The 13,299-nt window shown below is 33.9% G+C and overlaps 1 pseudogene; it reads right to left on the reverse strand.

Annotated features, from left to right (window-relative positions):
- The window catches only part of LOC131168950 (BTB/POZ domain-containing protein At3g50780-like), a 47,916-nt pseudogene extending 39,913 nt beyond the window's left edge, over positions 1 to 8,003 (reverse strand).
- Positions 8,004 to 13,299: the final 5,296 nt, after the last annotated feature.

Genomic DNA, 13,299 nt, shown 5'->3' on the forward strand with positions numbered 1-13,299 from the left:
TAGAAATATTGTCACTCATATTCTTAACAACTTAAGAATAGAATTTCTAACAAAATATCAATAGATATTTTCTATTACACATAAATATATTATGTAAACAGAAAAGTAAAATTGCCTTTTATTAATAAAATATATACAAGATACATACAAAATGATATGCTCTAGGGCATACTACTAACACTCTTTAATCATCACATCTCATGTGAGGTTCAATTAATTATTTGGTCTCTCTTACTTAAAACCTTATGTACATCCATTCTTGGTTTATCTTGCATTATTTTAGTTGAGCCCACTAAGTTAGCAAGCATGCTAATTTGAACCTTAATGACCTTAGGTACATCCATTCTTGATCACCAAAGTATTTACATACTCACAATATCTCATGCTTAACAATTATTTCAAGAAGATCTCTTAAACCAAAATACATCATTTTTATTTAACCATAGCTAATAATATAAGTATTTAAAACTTCTTAAATAATTGCCTTAGTGGAGGGCCATAATGCATTTTCCAAAATTACACCATTACCAACTTAATCATTTGATTGGAAGATTTTCTTGGCCGACCTAATTACTATTGGGTCTCAGCTTGCACAGTAACCATTTTCATGCATATCTCATATACATAATGAACACACATATCACATACATACATTCATCAATGGTAATGTAAAAGGCATGATCATGGACTATTTTATGGGAATCCAATCCTAGCCACAAGGATTAGATTCAAAGGCATCTTAGGTTATTATTTATCTATTTGCAGCTTTGCTTTAACAATCTTCAACACTTGAAGCCTTGTACTCCCACTAATCTCCATCAATGATTGAAACTCCATTTCTTCTTGTAAAATCCACCAAGCCAATTACATCACATATCCTTGGCATAGAAAGGTGAAAATTACAAAAGAATTGAGCATGTAAGCTCAAATAAATAAATTTATAACCTAAGGCTAATCACAACAACTTTATAATACAAGCCTTTGTAAAAATTAAAATAATTATTACAATCCCATAGAGATGAATAAGAAATCAATCACAAGGTCTCCTAAAGTCCATAATCATCCTTCATGCCAATTCACACTTTTAACACTTGAGCATGTATTTTAATTCCAAATATCCAATATTTAAAATTAAGTGAACCAACCATGAATCTCATTCACAATCATGTTATACTTATGTTGGGGCATAGATTAAACATTTTAACCACTAAAAAAAGCCTTAAAATGATTAAACACTTTTCCATCTCATGGTGGCCGAATGGCATACCAAATGGGCTAATTAGTGCTTTAGTCAAAATTCATCTACAACTTGCATCTCATACATGCCAAACATCATTAAAACAAGAAAACACACAAAAGCAAAATTATTTGGTCATTGTCATACCATGGCCAAATGGTTTCTCACTATGGCTGAACCATGTTCATCAATTTCCTTTTGAATGTTTCTTGTTCTTAATTACATCTCATGCAACATTATAGTGTCCCAAACATCATATAATGTGAATCAATGTTCCTAATGACAAATTAGGATGATTATGATACTAATAGAAAAAAAAAAATGCACCTTAGCATGCCTTAGGGTGCAAAGTTAGTAATTTTAAAATTTTATAACCCTAAGTTTCATGTAATACATAAATACTTTATACTATTGCAAAACACTTAGATTAGGTCATAAAACATGATTTCTCAATTGTTAACAAGCCTAATTATCATTAGGAAACAAAATCCCTAAATTTAAACAATGTTAAGGTTTAGGGAAACCTTACCCCTAAAGGCATAGAATCAAATTCTACCATCAATCTGGAGAGCGAAGACTATCAAATGTTAGCTCTCTAGTTTGTCCACACAAGCACCTTTGATAAAAGTACCTTGATCAACCAAGAACCCTTGATTCTTACTCCTTGTGATTCGGCCAAGGTTGATAGAAGAAGAGCTTTAGGGTTTTCCAGGTTTAAGTATATAGAAAAGGTGAGAAACACTTTATCAAAGCTTAATTCAAGAGTGAACGACTTCTAATGTCTCTTGAAGCAAGCAAGCAAGGAAGAGAATTTTCTTGGCTATGGAGAGAATGGTTTGACCAACAAAAGGAAAGGAAGAAGATGAATTTGCCTTCTCTCCTTTTTCCTTTTATTAATCTAATTTCTTTAATTAAAAATCAATTAATAAGTGTCCATTTCTCATTGAACTCTTGAATGAGTTTTCCACTTATGATAAGTCCACTTGTCAAACTAATTCTTAACTAAGAAATTAAATTTTGATTAATTAATTTTTCATAAAATTAATTAATTAATTTTTTCTCCATATTTGACTAAGTCAAACTTATCAAAATTATTAAAATTTGACTAAGTCAAACTTGTCAAATTTTCACGAAGATTAATTCCAAAATAATCAAATTAATTTTCTTCCTTTATGATTGATTATTCAAGTTTATGTTTAAACACTTTAAATAGTAACTTGAATACTTCCATAAATAGATTAGTTTTAAGTTATGCGAGGGACTTTGCAATCTAATTCTAAACTAAATTTATTAATTTAATTGATTAATTAATTAAACTATTTAATTAATTAATTAAATTAATTTTGCTTTGATCATAATGCTCTTATGTGCATGACTTACTAGGTTCATTACTAATTGTTAATGAGAATAATATTAACTCCTTAATATTATTGGAATCATTCCAAACTTAAAATAAAATTCTCTTTTCATTTAAGTTCTCATAAATCATAGTTAACATTTAGTATAATGTACCATGACTACCTAATTAGTTATGAATTATTCCCCAATTCATGAATCTTGATTCTACATACCATGCACTAAAATCTCTTCGTTATAAAATTCTAATTCCAGCTAGAGTCATGGTTTATGTCAAACTCTTTTGCTTAGAATCATATGTCCTCTTTTAATTTTAATTCTTGATTAATAAGACTTTCCAGTCAGAAACTCTTTTTTGATTAAATATATCTGTCCTGGCCAAGAACTTGAATTCATCAAGAATAATTAAATAGACATAGGATTTTTATCCTTATTTACTTAGGGTAACGGATCCCATCTTGACTAAGACCAATCTCCATATATAACTAGTCAGAGCCAACACATGCCCATATACTCATATATAGTACAAGCATGAAAGTAGTATCAAACTCAAATCACTTGTATACAAGATAACTATATTATCTCAGGTCAAGGGATTATATACACTAGTATGATCTAGATGACTTTGTATTGACAAGAGAAAACTCTATGTATAAGTCATCTTATGTCACTGGTTCGGCCTACTTTTCTTATAAGTGCTCACCATGTTTGTCATATGGCATGAGACTCACTATCTCATTAGTTTTCATACTAATCCATGGATACAAATTTAAGTGACAATCTATTCTGGATAAATCATGCCCAATGAGGTATCCTAGATTGTGAATCGAAATTTATAATACTTGTACTAAAATGTTCTGTCACTCATATTCTTAACAACTTAAGAATAAAATATCTAACAAAATATTAAAGGACATTTTCAATTAAATTCAAACCATTCAAATTTAAAAGAAAATAATATTTGCCATCAATGGAAAATAAATGTTTACAAAATACAATATGATAATATGCTCTAGGGCATACTACTAATACGAGCTTGGCTTGTTTATAATATAAATAAGCTAAACTCAAGTTCAAATTCGAGCGCGACTCGAGCTCGTTAATATTATTATATTAAAATAAAATTTAATTTAAATAAAAAATAAATCAAAAATTAATTTAATTATAATGAAAAATATATTTAATTTTAATTAAAATAAATTTAAAATTGAAAAAATATTACTAACAAGCCCATTTGGGCTCCACATGCTAGCTTGCTAGCCAACCAACTATAAATTGGGGAGGAGTGGCTTCTTTTTTATAAGGAAGCCATAGCTCCCCTCACCTCTTTCAATTCAATGTCGGAGAAGTCCCACATTGGGATTTTTTTAAAATTCATTAACTTTTATTTATTAAATTTTAATTTTAATTTTTATTTTATATAAATAATTTACTATAATAAAGGCCTAATGAAGTAATAGAATGTATAATTAAAACTTTATCATATTTATTATTACATTTATAAATTTTTAAAGTTTAAATTTGATTAAAATCATATATACATTATACATACACTTAATTTAATTTCATGGCTCTTAAATAAACTTAATAGTATTATGATTTAATTAAAAATATTTATCACGACCCAAATTATGAGCCGGACCGGCACTAGGACTTGGGCCAGCTTAAGGTCCCCAAAGCTCGTAGTAAGCCTCACTGTTTAAGCCCAAACTATAAGCCCAACTTCCAAAGCCTAATTCAAGAAAATAACTAAAAAGAATCAGGCTATAAACAGGACCATCCAACGGGGAGCTTTTAGCTCACCCGACCTGTAATCACAATAAACATATATATGGGGAGCTCAGCTCTCCCTCACAATCATCAACAACTCAATATAAGATCAAATGGAAGTCCAACTCCCTCATCCATCCACTCATTCCACGTATATATATTAATAAGTTTACAATTCCAGAATAATTAATCGTACAATCCCAAGCTAAGCAAAATGGTTTTACACATGCAGAGGTCTAGAATTCAAAGTTAACAATACAAAATATGGAAATAACAGCTAATGGACCAGCGAAGTCGAAAGCAGCTTAGACATAAGAAATAAGCTCTCCTGTAATCTAAAAAAATGGGTGAGCAGGAGTGAGCGTTCGACTCATAAAGTAAGATATTGATTTTACATACAATTTCTATAACTACTTACGTCTAGTGCATCCCTAAGAATGATGCAATACCTTCACACAGTTCATACAAGACAAGTCATAATCACATCAAAAGCAATCTGGAGCACTCACACACCCATGTGTCACAGCCATACTTACACATATATATACGAGAGCTGATCCCCTACACAGCTCTTTTAGTTTTAACCTCTGCCAATGAGATCAACTCAAAGCCGAACTTTCTCTTAATATATAAATGTGGAGGCCAACGAGATCAACTCAAAGCCATGCTTACCTCGACTTATCCATAATAAGGATCGGGTCCCAGCGAGTCAAGCTCCAACTGCATCTACCCATTCTATCCATATCCATATATACACCACATACACACCCATTCACGCACACAGTTCCAGATTGCAATAAAATAACAATCTTAGCAATATCATCAACAACAAATGTAATACAAAGCATGCCCAATGTTTACCACATATATATATGTATAAGTGATGCATGAACATGCTTTGAATATAATAATATTAAAATTATAAATAAAATTAATATCTACTCATTAATTAACAGTTGATCACTAAGGTGGTTGGGTGGAGGAGGAAGGCTGGCCTGACTCACCTAAACATTATATCAAAAATTTTATCAGTATTTATTCAAACGAAACTTCAAAGAATCAAAGGATAAATCCTAAGTTTTACCGAAAATCCGGTAGAGTTTTCCCTATACCTAGGACCTACCCAACGTGCAAAATGATCCAAATAATACTTTTAATACACAAATCTCACATCCACATCTCATCATCATCATATGGTCCCTCTTGGGCCCTCCAAAATAGTCAATACTCACAATTTTGAAAAATGACATTTTAGTCCCTATAACTATCATTTTATTATAAATTATTCAAATGAGCTCTAAAATTTCTAAAATTTTGCCCTGCAGTCCTTAACAATATTCTAAAGCTAATACAAAAGGATTTATAATTTTCTAACCACCCACAAATATTTTATAGATTTTTATTCTAAATTCAAAATAGGAATTTGAAGAAACTTAGGGTTCAGATTTACCTATGCCAATTCTGACGCTTGAAACATGTTCAGGGCATTTGAAAATGGTGGGATAGACTATAATTTTAACCCGATTCTGCAGTTATTTTGGTAGCCCATCTATCCAGCCGAAAATTACAAACCTGAGCGACGATCAAATTTCCATAAAACAAAAGTACCAACGTGAACCCCACAACACCTGGAGTTAAAATAAAATTGTTACAAAATTAAATAAACTCATTTGGAGCTCAAAAAAATATTACGAAGTTCAAGGGACCCATCGAAATTGTGGTTGCAAAGCTCTCATCGAGTAGAGCACGCCAATACTCTCAGAATTTTCATGGAGTTCTCGGTTTGGGAGAAATTTAGCCTAAAAGTCACAATAGGCTAAAACTTTCTGACAAGTCAAGCACTTAGACACAAAATCTGCTATGTCTCTCTTCATGCCATTCTACCAATACCTATCCTTCACATCATGATATATCTTAGAGGAGCTTGGGTGGACATTATAGGGTGTGTAGTACACCTCTTACATGATCTCAACTCTAAGGTTGTCCACATCTGGCACACATATCCTGAAATCTTGCATAAGAGCACCATCTACAGCAAATCCAAATTCACAATCTTCCCCTTATTGTACCCTATCTACAATTCTCATTAATTATGGGTCTCTGAGCTAGGATACTGATTTTGTCCCACAGATCTAGCCCCACCCTAAGTGAGCTAGCAATGCACCCTCTTCTGAAATATCCAGAATTAGACCTTGGTCATCCATCAATTCCTGTATCTCTCGAATCAATGGTCTCCTTTCCACTGATATATGGGCCAAACTGCCAGAAGACTTTTTGCTCAAGGTATTTGCCATTACATTTGCCTTCCCAGGATAATACTGAATGGTGCAGTCATAGTCCTTCAGAAGTTCCATCCAACTCCTCTGCCTCAGATTTAAGTCCCTCTGCTAAAAAATATACTTCAAGCTTTTATGATCAGTGTATATCTCGCATACCTTACCATACAGATAGTGCCTCTAGATCTTTAATGCAAAGACCACAGCCACCATCTCCAAATCATGGGTGGGGTAGTTCTGCTCGTGCCTCTTTAGCTGTCATGAAGTATAGGCTACTACCTTTCTTTGCTGCATTAAGACACACCCTAACCCAACCATAGAAGCATCACAGTACACCATATATCCGTCAACATTTACCGGCAATGTCAACACAGGGGCTGTATTTAGACATTCCTTAAGTTTCTATAAGCTTTCCTCACACTCGTTTGACCAGAAGAATGGGACATTCTTTTGAGTTAACTTGGTTAGGGGAGCTGCTATCCTAGAGAAATTCTATACAAAGCTCCGGTAATACCTACCAGGCTTAAAAAACTCCATACTTCAGTGACTATTGTAGGCCTAAGTCAGTCAGTTACTGCCTCAATCTTCTTGGGATCTACTTGAATACCTTCACGAGAAACCACATGTCCCAAGAATGAGATGCTCTCTAGCCAAAATTCATATTTTGAAAATTTAGCATATAACTGGTGCTCCCTTAATATATGTAACACAATTCTCAAATGTCAAACATGCTCTTCTTCAGTGCAGGAATAGACCAAAATGTCATCTATAAATACAATGACAAAGTGATCCATGAACGGCCTAAACACCCTATTTATTAAGTTCATAAAGGCCGCTGGTGTATTAGTGAGTCCAAAAGACATCACCAGGAACTCATAATGACCATATCTTGTCCTAAATGCTGTCTTTGGTACATCCCCGCTTCAAATTCTCAACTGGTGATAACCCAACCACAAATCTATTTTTGAAAAGTACCTTGCTCCTTCTAGCTGGTCAAATAAGTCATCAATCTGAGAAAGTGGATACTTGTTCTTAATTGTCACCTTGTTTAACTGCCTGTAATTTATGCACAATCTCAAGGATCCATCCTTCTTTCTTACAAATAGAATAGGCGTACCCTAGGGTGAAGTACTTGGGCAGATGAAACCCTTGTCCAGAAGCTCTTGTAATTGCTCCTTTAGTTCCTTCAACTCTACTAGTGCCATCCTATAAGCTGGCATAGAGATGGGGTTGATACATGGCATAATGTCTATACAGAACTCTATTTCCCTCTCTGGTAGTAACCTTGGAAGCTCCTCAAGAAACACATCCATGAATTCTCTAACAACAAGAACATTTTCCATATTTATACCTTCAGCAGACATATCCCTTACTATTGCCAAATATCCCTAACATCCGTGCCTCAATGTCACACCTTACCCTCTGTAAGGCATAACATGATCCTGTAGAATACCTAATGAACTACCGAACTTCACCTACTAATAACTCATTAAGTACCCTACAAGGAATTTTAAAACAATTTTCTTATTTTTGATAAGTGGTGAGCATTTTCTAATAAGTATTTAAAACATTTAGTTAAAATTAAAACTATTTAATATTTTTGGTCCATTTTAGGTTTCTGCAAATTTTATAAAAATTTTGACAGAGTTCTGTTTGTATTTTGAGAAACCAGTTCTTCAAATACTTGTAAAAAGCACTTCTAAAAATGTTTTCTTAACAACTACTTCAATTTCACAATCAAACTTAATCCATTTCAACAACTCCACAATCATTTCAATCAATTTCTCAAGTTCAAAATTCAATAATCCTCAAAACACTAACAATACATTTCATTCAAATTAAATAAAATAGTTCCACTCATATTTCATTAGAGACAAAACAATTTATATATATACTTCATTACAAAATTTACATCAAAGGAAATTCAAACTAAATTTTTTTATTACAAACTTCATACAAACTTTGTACAAGCTGCTCAAGACCCATTTACATGTCCATACTTTTATATGCAATTCATACATCAAAAGAAATATTTACAATTAGGGTATAAATTATACCCGATGACTTTAAGCTGATAGCTCTTCACACTTCAGGAGCTCAGTCTGCTGCTCCTCTAGTCTCTGTATCTGCGACAGTAATAGAAGCTATCGCTGAGTACTAGGACTCAGTGGTGCATAACATACTAAAATAATGTTTATGCAAAACTTAAATCACATTTATTCAAAAAAATTTGACTAAACATGAGCATTAAACACAAAACATGAATTATGAGATTTTAATGCAAACCAAGTTCATTTCAAAGTATCAAAACACATTTTATAAAACCCACAGTTAGATCATGCCATTCGAAATAAATAGAATCTCAATAGCCAGAGGCTAAAGAGAAATCACATCACAAGGCTAGCTAGTTCAAATATATGGATATCCATTCACATCCTCTTCTACTAGCACACCTCAACACTTCTCCAGAGAAGGAATCAAAATTCGAAACTAATTACCCCCACTAGTCGTGCTAGTGAGGTGTTCAAATATATGGTCATAACACTGTGGTTTCAAAACTTATCTTAACAATTTGCTAAACATTGCCATTTCAAATATACATAATAACTTTCAACAATTTAGATCAAACATCATAAGAATGCCATAATCCAATATTTCACATTATTCAAAACAGTATGCAAAAGATGATTATAAAAAGTATACATTGTGCACAAACCTCAAGCGAGTCGCCTCTTGGCCTTGATTCGGTTCCCCGGGTTTCTTCCCGGTATTCTTTTCAACTAAAACACACAATTTTACAATATTTTAGTACCATAATTTAACATAAATCCAAAAATAAATTTAGCCTTATTTTTACCTAGCTCTAACGTGCTAAACTCGATGTTCTCGAAATTTTGTGTTTCGGGTTACTATTCACTACACTATTCAAGTCGAATTATTGACTTTCTAAGGATTAATAGGTATGGGAACTCCAACTTCACCCACATACCATATTTTGGTCACTAAACTTATTGGTTTTGGTCATTTTCTCAAAACTTAGGTCTTTTAGGCAAAATGGCCAAATTTTCAGTTTTGGTGTCCTTAATTGTACTATTTTATTGGTCAGTTTACTGTTGGAATTTGGCAAAACTTTCTTCATAGAAAATGTTTCCTATTGTCTTAAGTTTATTTTCCTTTTTGAATCACTCCAATTGGAGTTTTTTAGCTCAAGTTATAAGCAAATTACATTTACTGTTCATGCTGCAGAATTTTGTTCTGGAAGATTATTAATTCCAATTTTGTTCAGCAATTTGATCAAGTTAGGTCCATAATTTGGTCTAACTTTCTTCATACGAAATGTTCTAATATGCCTTAGGTTTCCATCGGTTCAAGAATCACCTAAATCGGAGTTTTCTAGAGAGAGTTATAGCCATTGAAACTTTACTGTTTAAATGGCAAATCTGCAGTCTGCAGATTCAGTGACCCAATTTTGCTCAGTAATTTGATTTGGTTAATTGCATAATTTAGGTTTATGTTCTTCATAAAAGTTTTAGATCTATATCTCATCTAACAACTGGTAAAATTTCAGGTCATTTTGACCTGCCTAGCTCGAGTTATGACCAATGTTCATTTGGTCAGGTTGTGCAGAGGCAGACTGTGATTTCTCAACTTTGGTCAATTTGTTCACTAGGTTTTAATCACTTTTTGGGCATGCTTCCTAAATGAAAATTGTGTCATTTAGTGCCTATTTTCATTCCCAATTAGTCCCATATCCATTGGACTTGTAAAATTTCATTTTTGATCCCTCAAAGGAGATTTTGGTCATGCTGCCAGCACATGACCTTATCCAATCCAAATTGGCTTTTAATTCCAACACTTCTAACACACCTCATTTGGTCACAAATGACCATTTTTCACTTCACATTAGGTCAAAGACACCATTTACAAATTTCTCCAAATTTTTGCCTCAAAACCTTAGGTCTCAAATCCTAACCACTCTAATCCATTGCAATTAACTAATTCAAAGCATATAAACACAATCTTTCAACTCATTCAAGCATCTTAACATGTTTAACTCAATCAAACTCATGCAAGTCACTCTCCCCTCCCTTCTGGACGAATTTCAGTTTAGTCCCTCACACATATTTTTTTTTATTTTAAGTTTATTTGCAAGTAATTCAAGCTAAAAACACAACAAATAATCTCAAACTTTCAAATTGATGTGTTTACCTCAACTTTGATATCCAATCTTCAATTTTCCTCCTCTTTTCTTCTTTCTTTCTTGTTAAATTTCTTTCTCAAGGGAAGGGAATAAGGTTTTATGGAGTGATTATAGAAGAAGTTGGGATTTGGTAAGGGTTTCAAAGCTTGAAGCAAGCTTAAAATGAGATTTGCAATGGTGAGGGAGGGAGAAGGATGGACACATCCACTTTGAGGAAGATGAGGCTTTTAAATTTTTTTTTCCTTTTCTTTTATTTTGTCTTTTATCTCTTTAGGAAGACCAAAAATCCAAATAAATAAATAACTTAATTATATTTTTTATGGCATCATGCATGAGGTCATGCATGATGTCATCACCTTTTAACTTTTCCATTCTCTTCTTTATTTTTTTTTTAATTTTTCTATTAGTTCTTTAATTTAATTCTCGATTCCAAAATTTTCTTTTCTCTGATTTTATTTGACAGTTAGGTCAGGAGTCAGCTCTTGGGGTTAATTGACCAAATTGCCCCTCGCCGGTTTATCTCGGTTTGCAAATAATTTAATATTTCTTTCGGCTCCCTGACCTAATTATTTAACTGGCTTAACAATTCTTTTTCGTGATTTTCTCTTTTCCACCATGTTTATGAGGGTCCTAAGGACCGCGGTGTCACATTTTATGGTTCGAAATTTGAGTTTAAAACGACTTCGCAGTCGTTCCCGAGAAGGTCACCCATCGCTGTGACTCTCGGCTCGTTTAACTTCTTATGTTCTATTTTTCTTATTTATACTCAACTAATTGAACATTACTAATTATTTGTGTTTATGGCTTCTCTAGTTATCTTAAGTGTGGTTCTAATCTCCTTAATTGTCCAGACCGACACCGGTCACCGAAACAGTAAAATATATCAGGCTATACAAATAGTGGTGTTATAATTCTCCTCCCTTTAAATAAATTTCGTCTCGAAATTTTACCTGGTATTAATCTCTGAACAGCTGTGGGTGCTGTCTCTTCATGTCCTCCTCTCGTTCCCAAGTAGCCTCCTGGCCCGAATGATGGTTCCACAGCACTTTTATCATCGGTATCTGCTTGTTCCGTAGCTGCTTCACCTCATAAGCCAGAATTTGTATGGGTTCTTCTTCATATGTGAGGTCTGGATTCACTTCAATTTCCTCTACTGGTAGTACATGAGATGGGTCTGATCGATACCTCCTCAACATAGACACATGGAAGACATTATGTATCTTCTCCAACTCTGGAGGTAGTGCCAAACGATATGCTAAAGGATCTACTCTTTCCAGAACCTCATATGGCCCAATGAAATGAGGACTCAGTTTTCCCTTTCTGCTGAATCTCATAATTCTCTTCCAAGGAGAAACTTTGAGGAAAACTTTCTCACCCACTGCATACTCAATATCTCTTCTCTTCAGATCAATATAGGACTTCTGCCAGTCTGATGCAGTCTTAAATCGATCTCTAATTACTCTAATCTTCTCCTCAGTTTGCTGAACAATTTGGGGTCCAATCATTTTTCTTTCACCCGCGTCATCCCAACACAATGGGGTTCTACATTTTCTGACATACAAAGCTTCATATAGAGGCATCCCAATGCTTGATTGGTAGCTGTTGTTGTAAGCAAACTCAATTAAGGCAAGTGTGTATCCCAACTAACCTCAAATTCAATCACACAAGCTCGTAGCATGTCCTCCAAGATCTGAATTACCCTCTCAGACTGGCCATCTGTCTGTGGGTGGAATGCAGTACTGAAGTTCAATCTAGTTCCTAGGGCTCTTTGAAGACTACCCCAGAATCTAGAAGTGAACCTAGGATCTCTGTCTGACACAATGGATACTGGCACTCCATGTAGTCTCACAATCTCATCAATGTACAACTTGGCTAATCTTTCCAAACTGTAGTCCATCCGGACTGGCAGAAAATGAGCAGACTTGGTTAGTCTGTCAATAATGACCCATACTGCATCATGACTCTTTTGTGTCCTCGAAAGTCCCATCACAAAATCCATCGTTATTCTTTCCCATTTCCATTCTGGTACTGGCAGTGGATGTAACAACCTAGCGGGTACTTGATGCTCTGCCTTTACTTGCTGACAAGTTAGGCATTTATAAATAAACTTTGCCATATCTCTTTTCATACCGATCCACCAGTAATGCTCCTTTAGCCCCCTATACATTTTTGTGCCACCAGGGTGCATGGCAAAAGGAGACTCATGTGCTTCCTTCAAAATGATCTTCCTCAATTCAACATCATTAGGAATACACATTCTGCCCTGGTGTAGCAATAGACCATCATCTCTTATTGAGAATTCTGGTTTCTTGCCCTGTCGAACTTCTTCCATCAGCTTCTAATACTTCTGATCATTCTGAGCAGCCATTCTAATAAGATCAATCAACACTGGCTATACATACCATGCAACTGCTGTCTGCCCATCATCATTAATCTCTAAGCTGGCATTTAATGATCTT

The sequence above is a fragment of the Hevea brasiliensis genome, chromosome 7, assembly GCF_030052815.1.
Source record: "Hevea brasiliensis isolate MT/VB/25A 57/8 chromosome 7, ASM3005281v1, whole genome shotgun sequence".
In the NCBI taxonomy this organism is placed as follows: Eukaryota; Viridiplantae; Streptophyta; class Magnoliopsida; order Malpighiales; family Euphorbiaceae; genus Hevea; species Hevea brasiliensis.